We start from the raw sequence: 24,342 nt of genomic DNA, 5'->3' as shown, positions 1-24,342 counted from the left end.
GATGATCTTAAGGTCCTTTGCAACTCTAACTATTCTATGATTCTATGAATGCAATTTACTATGGGATTACACACTTGCCATTCTCAGAAATGGTCTAACCATGTTGCAGCAAAAGGTTTTAATACTGCTACAATACTATCTGAGTCATAGTTTCCATACTTTAATATCCCAACTGGTCACAAATAACAAGAATCCTCCTCAGACCCGGGTTTTGTGAATAACTTAGAGCATTTGACTGATTATTTTTCTTGCCGGGAAAGATAGGGTTCTTTAAAACAGGCTTGTGATAATGGGAGAGCAAGTGCTTCTTTTCAGCAGCCTACACTTGTAGGCAGAATGAAGGCTCTCCAAATTGCTACTACTGTCAAGCTCCTTTGTTTTTAAATTTACAAGATACGGGTTATTTCACACATTAGCCAAAACAAACAAAACAGCCCAAAAATGTAGGCAAAGTTGGTATCCATTCAGTTTTGTTTTTCACCGGACTTAGTAGATTCATGTAGTGCATATATTAATGAAATATCTAAAACTTTCTGTTGTGTGAACTGGAAAAGTTGTAAGGCTTGGATAAAATTTAATTCCTCTAAGGCATTTGTTCTATAGAAAGTCCCAGTCTTTGTCTGCGCTCAGGCTTCTCTCACATGAATGTAAAACAGACATTAAACCCCAAACAATAACTAAAAAGCCCTCAGCACTTCATCTGATCAAAAATCACTAAAGTCACATGAATCATACCAACAACTCGATCAGATTCATATCAAAAGTTTGGGCAAAGTGAAATGCTTTCAAACAATTCTCCTAACTCCCGAAAGAAAGGACATTTTTCTGGCTCAAACTGTGATAGAAGAGTGACAGTAATATTGAGATCCTAAAAGTCTGACTGGAAAGACAAGAGCACCTGTTTCAGTCCCCACAGCAAAAAGGAAGGGAAATTGTAATATCAAGAGATGTCATATTTGAAGGTTGTATTTTTCTCAGTTCATTTCCATGAAGTTGGATTCACCCTCCCTGACAAGGTCTGAAGAAGATGTAGTTTATGAGGGTGGTTCAAGTGTGATAAAGAAGCTGCAAGTTGAGGACGTGAAGGGTTAGGTGCCCTTGAGGAGCGGATGGGCTCGAGTGCTCTGCAAGGATTGATGTTATTAAATTGAATTATTATTATTAGCACTTGTACTACATAGGGAATGGATGAGCAAAAAAATAGAAAAAACTACACATGAGCAAAATTGAAATTAAACTGCAGAGCAGAAAATATCTCAAGAAAACTGCTAACACTTTTCAATTATCAATATATGTAATGTGCGTTTAAAGAGAGAAAACACCAGTATGTCAGATAATTTTGATACCTTCTTCAAACTCTGCCTTAATATCAGTTAAAAATTGATGCTGGTCCTCCAGCCTCCCTTACCACAAATGCTTCCTTAACCCCTTGTAGCTGGGAGCTACAATAGTGTCCCACTGAACATTGGTTAATAAGCCAGCAGGCACTTGCTGATATAGGTTAATTGTGGTAGCCAGTTCACGAAGATAAATAACACCACATCTAGACTTTTGTAGATCAATAAATAGGTAGGTAGGTAGGTAGGTAGGTGGGTAGATAGATAGATAGATAGATAGATAGATAGATAGATAGATAGATGATAGATAGATACACATGCACATACCTCTATGTGTCTCTGAGGGCATATGTGTATGTATATATGTACACATAAGTATGCGTGTTTGGGTATGCATTTGAGCACATAGGAGGAAATATATACGTATATTTTGAAAAGAACATCTCTGTTTGGGTGTGTTAAGGGATAAATGCACTTTACTAAATAACAAACCCACCATTTCTATCAGAAACAAAGAAACAATGCAATAAGATATTACATCTTTACTTATCATTTCCCTCCTCCTTTTTTACTCCACAATTTGAGCTGTTTGACCTGTGATTCATATATTTTTGATGCTTTTTATCATTTGCCTTTCCGATGAAGAAGAATCAGAAAAAGGGATCTACCATTCACAATGGTTTTGATAAACCTTGCTATCATGTACACCAGAAGATAATATTTCAAATTGTGTTATGGGACTGGAACATATGATAGTGTTGATGGGATAGCAATGAAAAGAGAAGTATGTGCAATCAATATGTCACTATGTAGCGGTGATAGTGACAGTTGTAGTAGCAACATAATGACATATCTAATACAGAAATATGTCTACTTCTCCCAACCTCTCATTGCCTTTCAGGTGGGCTTTTGCAGATTCTTCTTACCCAACCTTTAGGATTTAGTTTGGACTTAAAATTGTATTAAACATAGCCTTCATTTCTGGAAGTGGCTCACATTTGGCAAAAGCAGAGAACATAAAGCTCAGGTTCTTTGCTCTGAGTTCATGGTTGGTGTATCGGTGTACACTTGGTACACAAACTCATACAAGTTAACATACAGGCAAATTCTGGGAACAAATAGTTCATACAGTTTCCTAAAAATGCTATGAATATTTGTTGTGGTTTAACCCCAGCTGGCAGCTAAACACCATGCAGCCACTCATTCACTCCCCTGCAATGGAATGGGAAAGAGAACCAAAAGAGTATAGTGAGAAACCTCATGGGTTGAGATAAAGACAGTTTAATAAGTGAAGCAAAAGCTATGCATGCTAGCAAAACAAGTGATTCTTTCACCACTTCCCATTAGCAGGCAAGTGTTCAGCCATTTTCAGAAAAGCAGGGCTTCACCATGCATAATGTTTCCTTAGAAAATAAATGCCAACACTCCAAACATCCTCACTTCCTCCTTCTTTCCCTCAGCTATTATGGCTTAGCACAATGCCATATGGTATGAGATATCCCTTGGTTCAGTTGGGTTCAGCTATTTCAGCTGTGTCCCCTCCCAGCTTCTTCTACATCCCCCAGCATCCTTGCTGGTGGAGTTGGGTGAGGAAAAGAAAAGGACAGGGTTCTGTGTATGCACTGCTCAGCAACAATGAAAACCCCTGAATTATCAACACTGTTTTCAGCACAAATCCAAACATAGCCCTATATCAGTTACTATGAAGAAAAACTCTAGCACAGCCAAAACCAGTGCAATGTACCACTACCAGAAAGCAAGAAACATTCAAGTGATAAGTGAGTATTGATGCTGATGATGATATTATAGAAGTAAAGCTATTTTGAGTACCTCATATTTAGTCTAAGTATTTAGATGGCAAGCCCTTCCATAATTTTGACCAGCTTTCTCTTCACTGATCATCATAATAGCTATTTGGTAAGAGTGCATCTGAGAGAATAATATCTCATCTTTGTCATAGCTCATGTTCCCATTGTGGTTTTTTTATGGTGTTCCTCCAAAATATTGGTGCTTTATCTTCCAAAACATGTTTGTCAAAAAGTCAAAGGAATGATTAGAGCAAAGTGCCCTTCAGCATCACTGTTAGTCATGGACTTTCAACCTCTACCCAAGGTGCTTTCAACCCTCAACTTATCAACAAGTAGGGGGAAGCCTTAGCATTGTGCACAGCATCAGATCATTCCACAGCAGTAGCAGAGCTGACAGCCCTATATGCATCAGGTCCTCCATGCCATAATAAGGCCTGACAGTTTTAGAACAACATGTCTTTCTGCTGGCTAGATATGTCAGAAACCTAAAAGGAAATTGCCACAAAAAAAAAAAAATTCCCCTCCTTTTCTCTCTCTCTCTCTTTTTTTTTTTTTTTTTTTTGAAGGAAAGCACTTAAAAAAAGGTATTAATAAAACCACACTGCTTCAACTGACAATGTGAGATGAGTCAAAATTCAGGACAAGGGACAGACAGCAAATGCAAGAAGAAGGATAGCAGGTAAATGAGAACGATACAACTCCCATTAAAGCTAATTGGATACCAGTCCATAGTGTGTTTGGCTTATTTAGCCCAACCTCAATCTCTTCCAAAGGGAAAGTTCACACTGTGGAAAATCAAAGCCAGAACACCGATTGTCCCCGATCACTTTCCAAAATTTGAAATTTCATTTATCACAGCTCACTCTTTCTCTGTGGATGCTCATATGTTCATGAATTAATGCAGGCCTACATATGAAAATCAATGTTTCTTACACATATAAACACCATGGATCTGAATCAATCTCTCAAAGCCAAAGAGGGTTAAATATTTAAACAAGCTATGTATTGAAATGCATTTTTAATGTTATGAAGTCATTCTGATGAAAGATTACTCAAGAGCCTTCATTACTGAGTTTAGGGTAGTGTGGTATTATTGGAACAGATGGCACAGCTGTGTGCAGCCTAAGCCTCCGCCCCCTCCCCCGGGGTAAATCCAAGTGCCACTCCTGTGCGAAGTCATTCACTGTCAGCCAATGGACTGAGTGGATGGATGGCTGCATCTAGGTTGCTCATACATGATAACCAGCACTGCTAAAGTCTTTAAGAATGGGCTTCTTAAAGAAAGCAGCACCTTCTGTAATCCCTTGTTTCCTACAAGCAGCAGAAGGCGGGGAGAGGAACAGGGAAACAATGCCATGAGTATTGAGAATGAACTCATCGTGCTGCTCTGTGACTTAATTGCTAAGATTATGTGGTATCATTATATCGACTGCAATTGTCTCCATTAATTTCAAGCTGGCATCTCCCCCACCCCTATCCCGCCTTTCTTTCTTCCCTCCTCTGCTGAGTGAGTGAGGGTGCTAAGAGAGTGGCAAAGAGAGGGGAGAACCATGCAGACACATTTTCATGATTGTTAATTAAAAAAGAAACAGGCACATGTGAAGTCAGGCTCTGTGCTGTGGCAGTGCAAGAAAGGAATAGCTACACGGCTATTAACACCATCACAGCTGCGGCGAAGAGGAGCCTCACGCTTCAGGATAGTACTTCTGGAGCTTTCTCTTGCAGTTTTCATTTGGATACAAGTACAATGAAAGTCTGTGATTGAGGCCCTGGCTTCTAGATTTATACAAGAAGATCAAATTAATCACTTTTTCTTTAGCCTATATTTGCAATACTGCATACAAAGAGAGTGCACAAAGCCACAAAATGCCTCTCTCTGATCTTGCACTGATGCAATTTAATTAGTTTCTGTGGAAAGATTTCTAGTTTATGAGGCAATCTCTTTATCCACCTAGCAAATAGGCTGAGTTTTCTGAAAAATTAATACTAGAGCTACTCAACAACGTTTAGCTCTGCTACATGGTATTTTGGAACAGAAGCCATAATCCAAGTTGAAGGAGAGGTATGTTTGGGCAGCATCTGCTGGAAAACCATCAGCCTGGTAGACTCCATCAAAGCATCCTCCCATAGATTTAAGCATCTTCTGTGAGCTGAAGTACCTACCTGGACACTGAATATCCAGGATGGAATTAACATGGTAAATTTTACTTCCAGAAACTAGAAGTAGAGATACAGAGCATTTAGTGGTGCCTATTATGTTCTGCAGTTCCTTCAGCGATTTCCTTTTTGATCTTCAAAATAACTCTTTCCTTATTTAAACAGTCTTTATATTATTCTGGTGATCTTCTTTTGGTATCCAAGTCTTTTTCTGAGTAAAAGTGGCAAGGATGGAATTCAATATTCTAGAGGACATCACATAAATGACTTGTATAACAACATTAGCTCTTCCTTACCACTACTACAGAAAATTCATTTCACATCTGTTAGGACTGCATTTACTTTTTCTATAGCCACATAGATACTTCAAAGTCAAGCTGTAATCAAGTAGGACAAGCAAGTCTTTCTCTTCCTTTGGACTTTGCCAAATAAGCAAACTGCTGGTATTTTGTAGTTTCATTTTACTTCATCTTTCGGCATGCAATCTGTTATCTACTGTTATTTCTATTACTTCACTTTCTAAGATAATTTCTTTCTGTTTGGATTGCAAATAGTGACTTTTTTGCTTTGGAATTCCCTCTTAATTTTGCATAACTAGGATATATCTTTACCCTGCTTACGATTTGAAGCATAATTTTCAAACAAAGCAGCAAACACAAAACCAACCCTTGCTCTGCTGAAATTCCTAAATTAAGATTTCAATAATATCAGACAAGTAAGTAAAGCATTAAATGAGGCCCAGAGAGAGGAAACTACATTATTACAAGAAAAACTATTTGCCTAATTTAAATTCTATACTTGCCTAAGCAGTTGTAAATAGCACCAGATTTAAGAATCCAATATAGGTAGATTTATACTAGCAGCTTAGGTTGCCTGTTGTAAAGTAACATGGTTATTTCTGATAAATACCGAAAATTTGTATTATTTGTGCACTCAAAGTACTAGGTAATGTTGCTTAACTCTCACTTCACCAAAAAAAGTTATGTTAACTCACTTTTCATTTGGAATAGGCTAAGAATATATGAACTAACAGCTACTTTGGTCAACTGACAAGCAATAATTCCTCAAACTGCCACAGCTCTATTGATCTCTAAACAATACTAGATAGCAGTGATTTGTAGCCATCACAGAAAAGGTAGAGTTTTAAGCGAGGATTTATAAAAGGACATAAAGGTGGCAATGTAGATTTTGATTTTCAGTATTCTACAGCAATGAATATTTGATCTCATGAATGATAGTATACAGTTAAAAAAATAAACCAAAACAATAACAAAAATAGAAACTATTTATTATATATTTAAGGAATATTTCAAGTTTTTTGAAACATGGGAATTTGCAAAACAGATTAGAAACAAAGTCTGTGTAGTCCTGCCTTGGACAAAAATCTAACATCTTCCGTTCAGATAAGTTTGCAGCATTGATCCTGGAGTTGTCCAAAGAGATACATTTTTATTCTCCAATGTAAACACGCAGCATGTTAAATGAGAACCTAACCCAACCATTACATAGGTCTACTTTAACTTTTCTGATTGTTTTATTTGGTTTTAAATCAATGGCATTTCCTAGAAATCCAAAGGCAATAATAATAATAAGGGAAATTAAAGATAATGGAAGGGTTAGAACTAAGACAGAGCACTCAGAGCTGTGCTCACCATCAGGCATTTTCATGGCCTTAACAATTGCTGTAATTTGCGTTGAAATGAACTGCCAGGCAGATACAGAAACTACTTTAGAAGGTTTTACTTTGCTAAAAGAACTCTCTACTAATAAAATGCTCTACTAATAAGGTAAGATACCACTAGAAATTTTCATGTTAATTGAAACATCTTTGCAAAGCCAAGTAATTCTGCACCATGATTTACGCACTTTACTTGCACAGATATTGTTAGTTTTCCTTGTTTTTCCTGCATTCTCATGGAAAGAAACAACCATGGCTCCATAGCATGCTAAAAAATTCTAGTGCAGTAGCTGCTAATGCTAGCAGCAGGCCTGCTGTAAGTCAAATCTAACCTAAAAGCTCCTCTCTGCAATAGCTTGATTCCTAGAAAATTAGGTATTACCTTGGTACTGCAGTGTGTTAATGAAACTACACAGCTTCTGTAACTCTGATGGTTTATGTCTTCTAAGCTTTGAGTAAGGGCTCTGCCATGGAGACATGTCCCCACATTTATGGAACTGCTTCAAACCACCCTTCATTACCAGAAGTGCTCTCTTCACATTTCCATTTTATTTATGTAGCTTCCATTCTATTTACAAGACTGAAAGCATTAGTATAAAGAAGCTGGTAAGCAGAAACCCCTTTTTGGCTGGAAAGGTAATGAGATTTTGTTCTGTTATTTTACCAGGAGTAGAGGATGATTAGTACTAATTACAGCTTGAGACACTGATAGAAATTTGGCATAAAAATATAAGATGTCCCTTAAAAATAACTTTTGCAGTAAAAATGTTATTCGTCTTGAAGCAAACAGAAAAGGCTTTCTATTTACTGAACTTTATTTTTCTTTAATTGTCATTTCATAATATACTTGAATTTCATAGAAAACTATTTACATTTGACACTGTTCTGTCAGCTGGGGTTCAAGATTGCCAATAATTTCAGAAAGAATTGTACAGTATTGGGCAGACAGCAGAAACACAGAAATGCTGAACAATATGACCATACATATTCGTTTATTTAGGAAGGAACTACAAAAAAACAAGCTAATTTTTATAATAATTACTGAGGGATATAGTCAGACATGTATTTGCCTCCCTGACACTCCCAGTGGTTGACCCATAAGATACTTACCTTATTTTATTACTCCTGTATGTAATATTGGCAGTATTCTGCTAAACTGAAAAATATTTAACCCTGCAGTGCAAATAACAGAGGAGCAGACATTAGCCTTTAAAACAGCAGTGCCAGGTCTGCTCACAATATGGAGGTCTGAGTTGCTGCTGGTGTACAATAGAGAGACATGACTGGAGTCTAACATTGCTGCAGATATGCTGTAGCAGCATATAGGAGTTTATGTCTGAGTCTTGTGAGGATGTTCTGTCCACACACACAAAAAGTCTATGAACAGCAGCCACAAACAACAGGTATTTGAACTTTATTAAGGAAGACAGAGCTATTAAACTGGTAGTGCCCTAATGGACACAGTTGCAGCTGTGCTTCTCTGTGGAATGAGCAGAACTGTCTCACAAGGGGAGATGGCTGGTTATTGCTTATTCAGAAGGACATCTCAGCTAAAATTCATAAAGTTTGAAATCAGTGCTTCAAAAGTATATGTGTAATTTTTCTAATATATTATTAGACTTTTTAAAACAATATGATAAAAACAGGCATCTTTATTTTACTGGGAGCTGAAGACAAAAACCAGTCTTTTCCATTCAATACTTTTAACTTAAGTTGTATAAAAAAAGAGACCCTAAAATTACAATCCTTTCACCATCTATGTGTTCTCCACTACATCTTCCCCCCACTCCTATTTTCTTCCCTTCATTGCTTCTCTAATAGAAAATAAACTATGCAGGCCTGACTTTTTTGCCTAATCAATGACACTCAGGTGCTAGGAACCTGGAGCAATACTTTTGGCATATGGGGCAAACAGATGTTTTTGCAAATGAGACCTTGAGTAATTCCAAGAAAACACTCCTGCAGGTGAAAGTGAGAAGTGTCTCTTGTGTTAAAAAGGATTTTACAGCAGTGGCTCTCAACCTTGGAGAATTGGAGCTACTTCACTGTTGAATAGAGCCACATGCTAATTATCCTTCTACTGCATTATGCTGTTGCATCATTTTTTAGTCACTATCAGAAACCATTGTATGGTGATTTAACATGTCATTAGGTCCAGGATGAAAAATCTGTAGAATAAAAATTAAGAAAATGGTGGTTTTACCCAGGCTACTTATCCAGCACATGTAGTAAAGTCAACAACATTACATTTTACATTTTGAGTTTCCAAGCCCTTCACTGCCATTTTTTAGGAGCTTTCTTCAAACTGCTTTAAAGTTAGTTGAAAATTCCTACTGACATATACCAGTTTTGGAATGGGCACTAAAAGAGTTAAAATATCATTGTGAACCTTAGTCTGAATATCTAATTACTGTTTCAGTTTTATCCCAATGATTTTCCTAATGCTGTGTTAGATAAATGCCTTCCCTACTTTTTTCCTAAGGCACTATGGTTTATATGGTCACACTGTCTGTGTGATACTGAGTTGGTCCATGCTTCTACAATATCACTGAACATTCTGGCTAATTTCAATTAAATTTGACAGAAAATGCAGAAGTCTGAGAGACAATTCAGATCCTATAAAAGTCATGAGGAAAGACACTGTAAATAAAGCAATTTTTTTTTTCCTGATTAGTTATTAAAGGAAAGGTGTAATGTTGATTGGCTCCATGCATAAAAAATAAAATAAAAAAACCCAAAACAAACAGAATCTGAGAGAGACACAGACAAAGAGAGAAAGACAGGTATCATGAAACCTAAAATGAAAAACCAAGCTTTAACATTACCCTTCATCTAACTCTCATTAATCCATTTGTGAGATACAAAATTGTATATGACCCACCTTCAATGTTTAGTTCACAGAATGTGACCTTTTTGCAGAAGAGATACTTTTGGCCACACATCTCATGTAAGAATTGTAATATAAAAATAGTAGACAGAATATAGTTCTTATGGTGGATGTAGTTTAACCCCATTGCTTGGACTGACTCTGAAGAGTTTACAAACTCAGTTACATGGTCCAAAGAAAGGAAAAAGTAAGTCCATGTCAAAGGTCTTCAAGTCTTTTCTACTGGTGAGGGGCAAGTTCAGGAAGCTGAGGAGTGCCTCTAACAGCTTCTGGCTTGCGCTGAGATCAGACTCATCTTTCTGGTGTTAAACTGAGATACACTAAGTAGGACTAAAGGCTCTCTCTGAAGACAATAGAAGAGTTCCTCCAAAAGGCAAGTCATCTTCTATCTTCTGAGAAAAGTCTTTCATTTACTGCAGCTCATCATATCCTTTGGTATGGAAGGGTGTCATAAGAGATTGGACTAAAGCAAATGCTGAGGCTTCCAAATTGACCTGAAATCCAAGCTCTACACAAATACACATTTTTACATGGTTATTATGTTACAATTTATAACAGAATGAGACAAGGAAGGATTATCCTAAAGTAAGATCTCATCTAACAAGCCTCATCTAACAAAGATGAAAAAGTAATTGTCAGAGGTGGCTATTCTGTACCTCAGCTAAAGGTGGTAGATCACTGGCACTGAGCTATGTCAACATAACAAATCCAATTACCACAATATCAGACATTTTTGTGTCATATTCTACTGCTTGGTATTTGCATCCTCAGAGAAAGAGTCTCAAAATGAGCTCTGAAGTCAGGTGGAACCACTGTAGTAAGACTTATTAAAAAACACAAACTATAGACATTCACTAAACAAACACTCATTTAAATTAAGTGATTCATTTTAGGTAAGATAGATAAATGGAACCCTTACTGTTTTCTTTTAGAAGCACTGTAAATGTCTTGAACAATAGAAGACTGCCTTTAAAGAAGGAAATATCCCACACAATTTTTAGTCTAAATAGTTTAAAGTGATTTGATCTAACTTCAAGTACCAAAATTAAATACTTCCTGGTGTAATCACACAAGTTTGCCTCAGAAGGGAAAAAGGGATGAGAGAGGTGAGGTGAAAAAAGATGTGGAGAAATACAGAAACTTACCAAGAATGGTTAAGGTACCAGCTGGATGGAAAATACATTTGTTCAGCATTCAGCGTTTGAATTTCATACATCTGCTAACAAAGCTGGAGCATTTTCTATTAGCAAAATCCTGCTCCATGTAAGGACATTTAAAGCAGGATTCATCTCAGTTAACTTTAAGTCTCTCTTAGCCAAAACTAATTGTCTCAGCTCCCTTTGTAGTCAGTGCAGTCAGAAATAGGCTCCTCCAGAGGGTAATTCATTTCAGCTGTCTTAGAGCCTAGTGAGTCACTACTGGAGACACCTCTATGATAAAGCAAACAAGTCCCAGACTTTGATAACTCTCGGAAGTATAGATCAAAGGTGGATGACTGTTTTAGGCACAGTGATACCTTTAACCTTTTTCTGTCTACCTAACCACATGGAGCTCCCTGAGTCTAGCAATAAAAGCAGGCTTGCAGAGACTTTTGTGGTTCTGCTTTGTTTTCTTTCTAATTTGCAGATCTCCTTATTGATCTATAGAGATAAGAAGTGAGCACAGTATTCCAATTACAGCTATACTAGGGTTAAATAAAGAAATATTGCAATTGGCTTGGTCTAATTTGACCACTTTATATGTTCAGTGTTCATACTAACCCTTCTGACCACTATGATGAATACCTTTCCAGAATCACATGGTCTCAGAGTTGAGTTTCCCTCTTCTTTAATAATAGCTTATGGTCCTTATTTCTAGGAGAACAAGTTTGTATTTCATAGCATCTACTTAAATATATATGTACATTCAAATATATATAGATGCATTCACTGGGTGTGAGGGGAAGCTGTCCATTTGTCTAGTGACCAGCTTCAAAGTCTTTTACTCTTTCTTTTTTTAATACTGTCCATTAAGAAAACATACCCGGGGATGATGTTCTGCTCAAAAGCATGCTTGCTTTATGGGGATTCCTTTATTTCATTTCAGTCTGAAAATGTAATCTATTTTGAAGATAATTTGTTGACTTTATAGTGCTCTCATATTTTGACAAAACCATTTCTGATATCAGGTTGAAATTTTGGAACTTTAAAGATTGCATGATCAGAATTGACATCATCACTCTTCACTTGTTCTTTACAAAAAGGCATCAAATTACTGTAGGTCTATTTTTATAAACCCATTTTACTTTATATTAGTTATGTTACTTTCCTTTACTTCTATATTAATTAAATCTTGTATTAGCTATTTTACTGTTTGCCTTAGGTTAACTTTAAGCTGACTAAAGGACATTTATCAAGGTCATTCTATTTTCATTTCTATATGCAACATCAAATTTTTCTGGAGCTTTGAAGATTTTTCTGTGCCACAAGAGTCCCTGTTGTCCATTACATTCCAGAGGAAACTTCACACAGGTCTTTTGAAGCTCTTGAATGAAATTCTGAGGGTTCGGGGATTTTCTCATTTAATTTCTCTGTAATTACTCTCTGAATGAAGAGTATTTCAATTCCATCACCCATTGACTTGAAAACTTCTATCTTTCCCCCATATGCGCGGCAGAAATAAATTGATTCATTCCAGTCATTCTTTGTTTTTTTGATTAGGATTTTGGTGGGTTTTTTTTAGAATACGTTGCCATTCTCCTTCCTCCTTTGTCCACTGTATCCTTCTTAAAAAGGTTATACCATTTATTTTAAAATTCTAGTCATGAAACTCTTCCCATCAGGTTTCAGTAATACCAACTAGGTCAAACTTATGATCATAAATGAGCAATTCCAATTCCCTGTGTTTATTATCCAGACTCCAAGCAGTGGTGTACAGGCAATTAAACAATTTCTTCTCCTCATGTCCTTTGGAGTCCTGATTAATTTGGTTCCAAGATTCTGATTTTGTTTTAAGTAAGTACATGTTTGTTCCTGCTTTTCACTTTCTTTGTATTTTTGTTATTAGTTTAACACCTCCATGACTACAGGTATTTAGACTTATTTCTTTTGTTAATTTAGTTTTCATCAGGATAAACTAATTGGTCAAAATTAAAACTTTACATAACGATATATATGCTATAATTAAACTCTCATCACAAAAGATTTTGATTCCCAGGAGAATTTCTTCTCAGAAGCACAAGGCAAGTAGCCAGTATTTGGGACACATATTTGGGTTTTAATGCAATTTCCTACAAAAGTATTTTAATCTGTAGATTTGCTTTTTGTTTGTTTGTTTGTTTGTTTGTTTTATTATAGAATCATAGAATAGTTAGGCTTGGAAAGGACCTTAAGATCATCTAGTTCCAACCCCCCTGCCATGGGCAGGGACACCTCACACTAAACCATGTCACCCAAGGCTTCGTCCAATATGGCCTTGAACACCGCCAGGAACGGAGCATTCACAGCCTCCCTGGGCAACCCATTCCAATGCCTCACCACCCTCTCAGTAAAGAATTTCTTCCTTATATCCAATCTAAACTGCACCTGTTGAAGTTTGAACCTGTTAACCCCTTGTCCTGTCACTACAGTCCCTGATGAATAGTCCCTCCCCAGCATCCTTGTAGGCCCCCTTCAGATACTGGAAGGCTGCTATGAGGTCTCCACGCAGCCTTCTCTTCTCCATGCTGAACAGACCCAACTTTCTCAGCCTGTCTTCATATGGGAGGTGCTCCAGTCCCCTGATCATCCTCGTGGCCCTCCTCTGGACTTGTTCCAACAGTTCCATGTCATTTTTATGTTAAGGACACCAGAACTGTACACAATACTCGAAGTGAGGTCTCACAAGAGCAGAGTAGAGGGGCAGGATCACCTCCTTCGACCTGCTGGTCATGCTCCTTTTGATGCAGCCCAGGATACGGTTGGCTTTATAGGCTGAGAGCACACACTGCCGGCTCATATTTATTTTCTCATCGACCAACACCCCCAAGTCCTTCTCGGCAGGGCTGCTCTGAATCTCTTCTCTGCTCAACCTGTAGCTGTGCCTCGGATTGCTCCGACCCAGATGTAGGACCTTGCAGTTGGCATGGTTAAACTTCACAAGGTTGGCATCAGCCCACCTCAGAAGCGTGTCGAGGTCCCTCTGGATGGCATCCCTTCCCTCCGGTGTATCAACCGAACCACACTGCTTGGTGTCATCGGCAAACTTGCTGAGGGCGCACTCAATCCCACTGTCCATGTCACCGACAAAGATGTTGAACAAGACCGGCCCCAACACCAATCCCTGAGGGACACCACTAGTTACTGGTCTCCAGCCAGACATCGAGCCATTGACCACAACTCTTTGCGTTCAGCCATCCATCCAGGTCTTTATCCACTGAGTGGTCCACGTATCCAATCAATGTCTCTCCAATTTAGAGACAAGGATGTTGTGTGGGAAGAGACAAGGATTCCATGTGGGAAGAGACAAGGTTGTCGTGTGGGAAAAATTTTTATTACAAATAAACATGCCTACAAAAAAAAAGTTTGTAATTTGAATTGCAAATATGCATGTGGATGTACAAACGAAGTAATAATTTAAATTAGATTTTGATATTCTACATGGTATAAGAAAGATATTTGAGCCAATACAATTTTGGCATGTCTTTTGGCTTCCCTCATTCACACTTTTACATTCTTTTGTATATGCACACACACACATACACATAAGTATGAAGCTTTCAGCCAAATATGGCATAGGAAAGTGGTTTTAAGTGAGTATTTTGTCATACAGAGAAATAACTCTGGTCTTTTCAAGACAACTTGCTGGTCCAGAAGCCTTTTTCTAATTTTTGAACATGTACAAATTCAGTTAAACAAAGTATTGTGAATTTTGGAGAGCCATACACTGTTTTTCACTTCCAGAAACACTCTTTTATGTGTTTTGTCTTTACAAGTCAGAAAGGATTTCTGAGAAAATAAGATGGTAGTCTTCCATTGTAGCCTTCTTTTAAAATCCCTAAAATTTCTTTCATGTATTCTGTGACATTCCAGAATCATTGCCATTAAATAGAGTATACACCAGCTAAAAGCTAGACCTTTGTATTCTAACTTTGGATTTTCCTACATGTTTCTATCTATGTATCCAGTGCCTCGGTCTGGGAAAACTTCGGGCTGTCCTACTTTTTGCATTTTAGAATATTGTTTCTATTCCCCATAGCAAAAAATATCTCACAAACCAACTCCATCTAATCATTTAGATAGACACCTCATTTTACTACAGTGTAAGTGGAACTATTATGCATAACTGCACATTATATTAATATATTTCTAGTATATTGCTTAACTGTGTCTTTATATCTTTCTCCTCATTTTCCATATTGAAGACCTGTTGAGACCAGAAATGACCAGCTATGCAGAATTCTTGCTAGTCTTTTTATTTCTGATTGTATCTGCTTACCACTCTGCATCCAGTTGTAGAGTATGGTGACGGAATGCTGGCTGTTAGCTGCCAACCTCCTACTCCAATGTGGGCCTTGTCTTCTGGGTTTGTTTTTTTTCCAATAGATTTTCATTCCTAGAATCAAAAAGAGCATAGTGCTGTTTGCCCGAGAACTTTTACACTCCATGGTTCATGTTTCTTCATCAAAGAGGTCTGGTGTTTACGCTTGCGGTATAAAATTGAATGAAGTTAAAATACAAAAATTCTTTAAGCTTTTGAGAAGGAAATTAATAAATTTATTCACTTTTCCAAGTCAGAACTAATATTTCACCACAAGGTAAGACGTATTGTGTGTAAAAATGCAACAAAAAAAGATCATCACAATCTCTTACAAAATCTGCCACTCAGTTCCTCATAAATTCCCTTCAAAACTGGCTTATTCAGTAACACTCCATCATTGACTCTACTCCTTTACAACAGTAGAGAATTAATAATTGATTGATAGCATTGGAAGTGAAATTAAGACCCAGCATTTTGAATAAACAACATTTCCACTCATTTCAAATCATGGCAATACCCCTTAAACAAATCCTGGGCTTGAAAGGAATCATAACCAATATAGTTTCAATAATGCAGAATATTTCCTGCCTTAATGCTGGTTTGTAAACTGTATTTTCTGTAGGAAAAAAATAAGTTGGAAAGAAGCTGGTTAAATAAATGTGCACTGCTGAGAAGGAGATGCTGCTACAGCTAAGAATATGTGGCTGTTTGGTGAGGGAGGGGGAAAAAAAACCCTTTTTCTTACATACTGAAAACCATCAAAGGCTTGTGTATATTTTGTATCATCCAAATGTAATTTGAGAAGCTCGCTTCTAATCTAGTTTGGGCTCTGATTATAGCAGTTTAAATTTATAAAATCAGAACCATTTCTGAGTGACTTTGTCTTCCCCTACATCAAACACAATTATTATTTTTATAGTTCAATTAGCAAACATTACATTTCTATTTTCCTTGCAAAGATGGTGCCACCTAATTTAACACTAACATACTTATCCCTGGTGCCCTCTCAGGGACATGATGTTATTATAATAGACTCTTCCGGACCTATTGATTCCTGGGAGCAAGTTTCCTTCCAATTTGCACCTTTCAACCCCTTTCTTTAAACTTGCACTAATAGGGCAATTTGCCAGTTGTAGATCATAGCTTACTTTTTTTTTTTTTAAAGAAATCTATACAGCATTCTGCACCAGAACAGTGCTTTTATTACCTTTTTATCTTACTGACCAAAAAGAGCAAAGATGTGAAGGTTTCTTTGTGCATAGATACAAGAAGTTGTTTTCCTGTACTGTAATAATTATTTTCCTGAGATTTCAAAAAATATTCATGTCCTGTCCTCAGATGAAACCAATAGTTCCCCCTAAAAGGCATTCAGAAGCAGGAAAAGAAGGACTGTTGCATTGGGCCAGCTCTAAGGAGATTTATCCAGTGCCTGTAAGACAGAGATCAGAAAGGCTGATTTATTTACAGAGGTTTGACATTGGGTCACCCACTTCTCAAGTGAGCTTTCTAATTGCTCATGTATGCGAACATCTATCAGTCACTCAATCCACTATGTGATGATACAGCTTCCTAAAATAGAATAGTCTAAGTGTATCTTTTGTATTTTTAGGCCTTAATACAAGATGCTTACTTGCTCTGTCATCCCTGGAAAGCTGAGTGAAAGACAGAAGCAATTGCAAAGGTCAGTCAAATTTGGAATGGGCCAAAGTTATCTCTCCTCTGATGACAGAGATAACTGATTTGGATATATAAAAATAACCCTTACAGAAAAGAGTAAAAGAACTGGTATAATTATCTTGTTCATTAGACTAGTTATCTGAAATATAACTGGTTTTCCTTTTTGATCTGATTAAATCAGTATCAATATTTTAACTTCATCTTTCATAACTATGCATTCTATAACAGTACTGCATTTTATTATGATATGGGAACTTTTCTAGAGTTTGAGCTTTGCCCATAAATTCCACTGAGGACCTGAGACATTTGTCATCATCAAAATTTAGTTGAAATGAGTATGTCTCTGTGGGAAATTTATTACTCTAGCAAACCCCTTTCTCATTAAACAATATGGTTTTAACTGGGTGAAATGAAGAGAGGCAAGACCAGAACTCAAAGTCCTAAATATTTTCTTAGGAGGCTGTTCTCTGTTCTGCAGGACTTGACCATAATTTAGTTGCCTTTGACACTCTGAAGTTTACTTTGTATTTCCCAGGATCCTAAGATGGTGGATAATCCTGAAGAACATTGGAAAGCTGCTTCTTGGGGGTCACAAAGACTGTTCCTTCATATTTTTCCTAACATCAGTTCAGCCATAGCTTGTGTCATGCTCCCCTTCGTCATGACAGTAGGAAGATATCCCGGTGTTATCTGAGAGACCCCCATCACCTTGCTTCTATCTTAACCTTTAGGCTCTAGCAAAATGTGTTTAAAATGTGTCACGTTCTACTAGTGCATGTTTTCAGTGATTATGCACAATTATATTATTGCATCATGTCTATTCACCTGTGTACACTAGCTCCAACCGGTGTGATTTATTACCAGCTAAATTGTTCCTAGCAGAAACCTGTTTATCACTGTCACATGTGCAAGCAGCAGATATGAGTATCTGTATGATCAGCCTTTGTGCGTCTGTGTGTGCGTGTGCATTTGTGCATGTGAAGGTGTGTAATGGGAGGGTAGATGAAAGCATTAAAGCTCATGGAGGTTTCTGATTAACAATGTTAAGTCCATACCCCATCCTCCACCACCCATCACTATTTTCCAGTTTCATGCCATTTCTAGCACTAAAATTGGTGATTGCAGAAATCTCTGTTGATCCTGATGTAACTTTATTGATCCCTTTCAACCTCCATCCACATAATGCAATTGAAGAGGTTCTTAAGGAAACAAGACAATTAATCAGAACCCCAGTTAATTAAAGATCTACAATGACACTGGAAAACTTCAGAAATGATGGAAGGACCCTAGAAAATAGGAACATTTTGATTTTCAGGAAACATGCTGGCTGCAGGTTCTAGCACCTGTCTTTTAGATTTTAACAAGATTAGTCAGCTCAAGGGATTTTTTAATTCCCTACAGAAAATGATCCTTTACTATTATGTGTCTCTTCCTTCCCTTTCATTAGCAAACAGGGGTGCAAAATGACATAGCAATGATTTACTTCATATCAAATTTGAAATAAGGATATATCATAAAGAATTAAAGGAATTGCTGCCTTCATATTTTACAAGCCAGACCATCCACTGCAATATGTTAAAGAAGCCAGCTGAAGGACAACATGCTACAGAGGACAGGCACCTAGTGTATTGTTCCCTACCTTCGCTTAATTTTGCTTCACAGCACACTACCTCTCCACTTAAAATCTTGTGCTTAGTTGTACCTAACTGCTTCATTTTCTGATGAGATGGCTATCAGTGATCATCCACTGAACTGGTAGTCTCAGATCAGTGAGCACAACATCAAATTGCGCATCCCACAGCTAGTTCTACCTGGTACCCTCGTTGGCAGCTCCAGCTAAGTGGTAAAGGATCTGCTCTCTTGATCTGAGAAGTCATAGAAGCACAGAATCATAGAACTGTTAAGGTTGAAAATGATCTTAAGATCACCTACTTCCAACCCCTCTGCCGTGAAGAATCATTTTGTTACATGGTGACGGAGTGTACACGTATGTGACGCAGGAAAGTTTGAGAGCAGGGAGTGAAGCTCCGGCTTTACCCTGTACCTTTTCAATGCCTGAAACCTTACAGACTTGCCCTTGATGTGAAATGATGGCAATGAACAGGGCCAAGATTCAGACTTTCCTGCAGTCTGTGAACAGGCTGGATCTGCTCCCTGGTGGAGGTCCTCCTGCAGCAGGTGGCTGAGCTGCGGGATGCTGTTAATAGGCTGCAAGATATCAGGGAAGCTGAGAGGAAACAGGACTGCCTTCTCCAGGCCCAGACTGTGCAGGGGCCTCAGGCGTCCTCTGCAGCTCATGGAGGAGTGGAGGAGGCTGTCAACCCAGGAAGCTGGGAAATAGCAACAACAAAAAACAACAAAAAAAAGAGGAAGAGGACAATTAAAAACAAGAAGCTTCCTCCTAAAGCTGTTGTGCCCACCCAGAACTGCTTTGCTGTTCTGCAGGGGGCTAAGAAGGAAGGGCACTTGCACCAGAAACAAACGTCTGGTGCGCCAGTAAAGAAGATCACTACTGGTGCTGCCAGGAAAAAGAGACGGGTCATAGTGGTAGGGGACTCTACTTTGAAAGGGACAGAGGCACTCATCTGTCTGCCTGACCCGGTCTCAAGGGAGGTGTGTTGCCTACCTGGGGCATGGATCAGGGATGTTGCAGAGAGGCTGCCTGCTCTAGTGAGACCCATGGACTATAACCCACTTCTGGTGATCCATGTGGATGCTAGTGATGTTGATAGCGGTAGGCTGGAGAACATAAAGAAGGACTACAGAGCCCTGGGAGAGGTGGTTAGGGGCTCTGGAGCTCAGATTGTCTTTTCATCAATTCTCCAGGATACAGGGGGAGACCTTTAAGAAAGCTAGGAGGATTGGCCAAGTTAATAAATGGTTAGAAGGGTGGTGCCATAGTCAGGGGTTTGGGTGTTTTGAATATGGGACCCAAGTTAGTAGGCCAGGTCTACTGGGGGCTGGTAGAGCTGATCTGACAAAGAAGAGGAAGAGTGGTTTTGGTAGGAGGCTTGCCAGGCTGGTCAAGGATGATTTAAACTAGATGTGTTGGGGGAGGGTGGCATCGTTCCATCCCAACACACCCAGTCAGTTGCCAGCACCTACAACAAATGCTCGGAGCGATGCAGAGATATTCCAGCCACTCCAGCCAACGAGCCAGCTTCATTTGGAGCTCAGCTCAGATGCCTCTACACAAACACCCATAGCATGAGAAACAAACAAGAGGAATTAGAGATGTGTGCACGACTATGGGAGTATGATATAGTAGGCATCACAGAAACACGGTGGGATGGCTCCTACAACTGGAGTATTGGAATGGAAGCTTACAGGCTCTATAGAAAAGACAGGCCTGGCAGGCGGGGAGGGGGAGTTGCTATTTATGTTAGGGATAGGCTGGAGAGTATGGAACTCTTTCTGGGGACAGGTGAGCAGTCGACAGAGAGTTTGTGTGTCAGGGTTAAAGGGAGAGCAGCGATGGGAGACATTACTGTGAGGATCTGTTACAGACCGCCTAATCAAGAGGAATCTGCGGATGAAGTGCTCTATAGGCAGATAGGAACAGGCTCAAGCTCACAGGCCCTTGTTCTTATGGGAGACTTCAACCACCCTGACATCTGTTGGAGTGATGGTACGGCCTGGCACAAGCAATCCAGCAGGTTCCTCGATTGTGTGGAAGACAACTTCCTTCTGCAAGTAATAGAGGAGCTGACAAGGAGAAGTGTCATGTTTGACCTCGTGCTCACCAACAGGGAAGGGCTGGTTGGAAATGTGATGTTCCAGGGCAGCCTTGGTTACAGTGACCACGAGATGGTCGAATTTGAGATCCTCAGTTCAGGGATAAGAGCGTGCAGCAAGCTCACTGCCCTGGACTTCAAGAGAGCAGATTTTGGCCTTTTCTGGAGCCTGCTTAGTAAGGTTCCATGGGACACTGCTCTAGAGGGCAGGGGAGGCCAAGACTGCTGGTTGTTATTCAAGGTTCACCTGCTACAAGCTCAGGAGTGTTGCATCCCAACTAGAAGGAAGTGCAGCAAGAGGGCCAGGAGACCTCCTTGGATGGATAAAGAGCTGTTAGGAAAATTCAAAGGAAAAAAGAGGCTTATAGAAGGTGGAAACAGGGACAGGTGGCCTGGGAAGAATACAGGAATGCTGTCTGGGAAGCTAGGGACCAGGTGAGGAAGACTAAGGCCCAGTTAGAATTGAGCTTGGCTAGGGATGTTAAGGATAATAGGAAGGGATTCTATAGGTACGTAGCGAGTTAAAGACAGACTAGGGACAATGTAGGCCCCCTTCAGAAGATATCTGGAGAACTGGCTACCCAGGATTTGGAGAAGGCTGAGGTTCTTAATGACTTCTTTGCCTCAGTCTTCACTGGCAAAATCTCTGACCGCACTACCCAAGTCTTGGAAGGCAAATGCAAGAACTGTGAGAATGAGGACCCTAGGCAAACTATAGGAGAGGATCTGGTCTGAGACCATCTTAGAAACCTAAACGTACACAAGTCCATGGGACCTGGCAAAATCCATCAGCAGGTCCTAAAGGAGCTGGCAAATGAAGTTGCTAAGCCACTGGCCATCATATTTGAAAAATCATGGCAGTCAGGTGAAGTTCCCGACGACTGGAAAAAGGGAAATATAACCCCCATTTTCAAGAAGGGGAAAATGGATGACCTGGGGAATTACAGACCAGTCAGTCTCACCTCTGTGCCTGGCAAAATCTTGGAGCAGATTCTCCTGGAAGGCATGCTAAGGCACATGAAAAACAAGGAGGTGGTTGGTGACAAGCAGCATGGCTTCACTAAGGGGAAATCCTGCCTGACCAATCTGGTGGCCATCTATGATGGGGCTACGAAACTGATGGACAGGGGCAGAGCAGTTGACGTCATCTACCTGGACTTGTGCAAAGCCTTTGACACTGTCCCACACGACATCCTTGTCTCTAAATTGGAGAGACGTCAATTTGATGGGTGGACCTCTTGGTGGATAAAGAACTGGCTGGATGGCTGAACACAAAGAGTTATGGTCAATGGCTCGATGTCTAGCTGGAGACCAGTAACGAGTGATGTCCGTCAGGGATCGGTGTTGGGGCCGGTCTTGTTCAACATCTTTGTCGGTGACATGGACAGTGGGATTGAGTGCGCCCTCAGCAAGTTTGCCGATGACACCAAGCAGTGTGGTTCGGTTGATACATTGGAAGGAAGGTATGCCATCCAGAGGGACCTTGACACGCTTGTGAGGTGAGCTGATGCCAACCTTATGAAGTTTAACCATGTCAACTGCAAGGTCCTGCACCTGGGTCGGAGCAATCCGAGGCACAGCTGCAGGTTGAGCAGAGAAGAGATTCAGAGCAGCCCTGCCGAGAAGGACTTGGGGGTGTTGGTCGATGAGAAAATAAACATGAGCCGGCAGTGTGTGCTTTCAGCCCAGAAAGCCAACCGTATCCTGAGCTGCATCAAGAGAAGCATGACCAGCAGGTCAAAGGATGTGATCCTGCCCCTCTACTCTGCTCTCAGGAGACCTCACTTGGAGTATTGTGTGCAGTTCTGGCGTCCTCAACATCAAAAGGACATGGAACTGTTGAAACAAGTCCAGAGGAGGGCCACGAGGATGATCAGGGGACTGGAGCACCTCCCGCATGGAGACAGGCTGAGAAAGTTGGGTCTGTTCATCCTGGAGAAGAGAAGGCTGCGTGGAGACCTCATAGCAGCCTTCCAGTATCTGAAGGGGGCCTACAAGGATGCTGGGGAGGGACTCTTCATCAGGGACTGTAGTGACAGAACAAGGGGTAACGGGTTCAAACTTGAACAGGGGAAGTTTCGATTGGATCTAAGGAAGACATTCTTTACTGAGAGGGTGGTGAGGCATTGGAATGGGTTGCTCAGGGAGGCTGTGAATGCTCCGTTCCTGGCGGTGTTCAAGGCCATATTGGACGAAGCCTTGGGTGACATGGTTTAGTGTGAGGTGTCCGTGCCCATGGCAGGGGGGTTGGAACTAGATAATCTCAAGGTCCTTTCCAACCCTAACTATTCTATGATTCTATGATTCTATGATTCTATGATTTGATCTGGACCTATTTGATAAATGTGTTCCTGTAGTACACTTGGCTATGGCTTAAAGCAAATAAATACAATAAATTTACTGATGCATGAAACACATAGGCAGTTCATCCCTGTGGCCTAGAAGCACTGTGTCCTCTGCAGGCATCGTAAAATACAGGGGGATTACTTATTCCAAATCCGAAATGAATGACCACATCCATTTTTTTCTGCAAAAAGTAATTGACTTTTAACTGGTTTTAATGCCCAAATTGCCCAGTTATACTGCCAAATTCTTATAGCTCCAGAGCTGATGAAGTTTTTTGAAATATTCATACAGAGTTTTATGAGACTTGGTAAAACCCTTACCATACAAGTGTCACAACTTCTTAGAAAAGCATATTTCATAGCTAGCATGATACTATCCCAGATACTTTTAAAGCCGGCTTATACTCTTTTTGTTCAAAATGGCTTGTTCTAGGGTCTAGACAATCGTCAGATGTTGGACAATTGAGAATGTTGGTTTTGTTCTGAATGGTGTTTAACTGTTACAAATTTCCAAGCTGGACCTTTTTTGATGGTTCATATCTGTGTTTTCCGGAAACTTTGTTTCCAAAAACCCTTTACAAAGAAATTTCTCAGCCCACTGGGAAGAAATATATTACCCAAGCTTGCTGTCTAGTGGTAATGGAAGAAAGGTATTTGAATATACCCAGAAGGACATTCTGCACGGCTACAAGATACCTGTGAGACAGACAATATCTTTTTCTGCAGGCCTTCAAAAATACAGAAAACACCTGAAAGTTAGGAAAGCTATGCAGAATGCATTCCACTATAGACCATTACAGGCAGATAACTTGCTTTTATTGAAGTCTCAGGGAAAGGATTTGTCACAATTTTAATCTTTTTATCTAAATTACTTACTTCGAATTTGGCTTGTTCTTGGCATGAAGGACCTCAGACTGAGCTCAGTCTGGCTGGCTTTTTGGCTGGATTTGCAGTAGTCATCTCTTCACTTAAGAATCGGTATTGACTGGCTGAAGATGGGTGATTTATTGTGTAATTCTGTCATAATTTATTTTTCTGCATTGATTAATTTTAATAGAAGTGGAGAGATACTGCATTAGTAGCTATATATTGGTTGTTTTCTTTAATAATCAGAAGCAATGAAAGGTGAAAACAGGCATTTCCTGTGCTGCAGAAAGGGATACAACAAAATAAGAAATTAAAATATTCCCTTTGTAAAGGTTTGGTTTTTTTTTTTTTTTTTT

Source organism: Psittacula echo (genome assembly GCF_963264785.1).
Source record: "Psittacula echo genome assembly, chromosome: Z".
NCBI lineage: Eukaryota > Metazoa > Chordata > Aves > Psittaciformes > Psittacidae > Psittacula > Psittacula echo.
The sequence above is the reverse complement of the archived record's forward strand: the minus strand, read 5'-3'. Positions refer to the sequence as shown.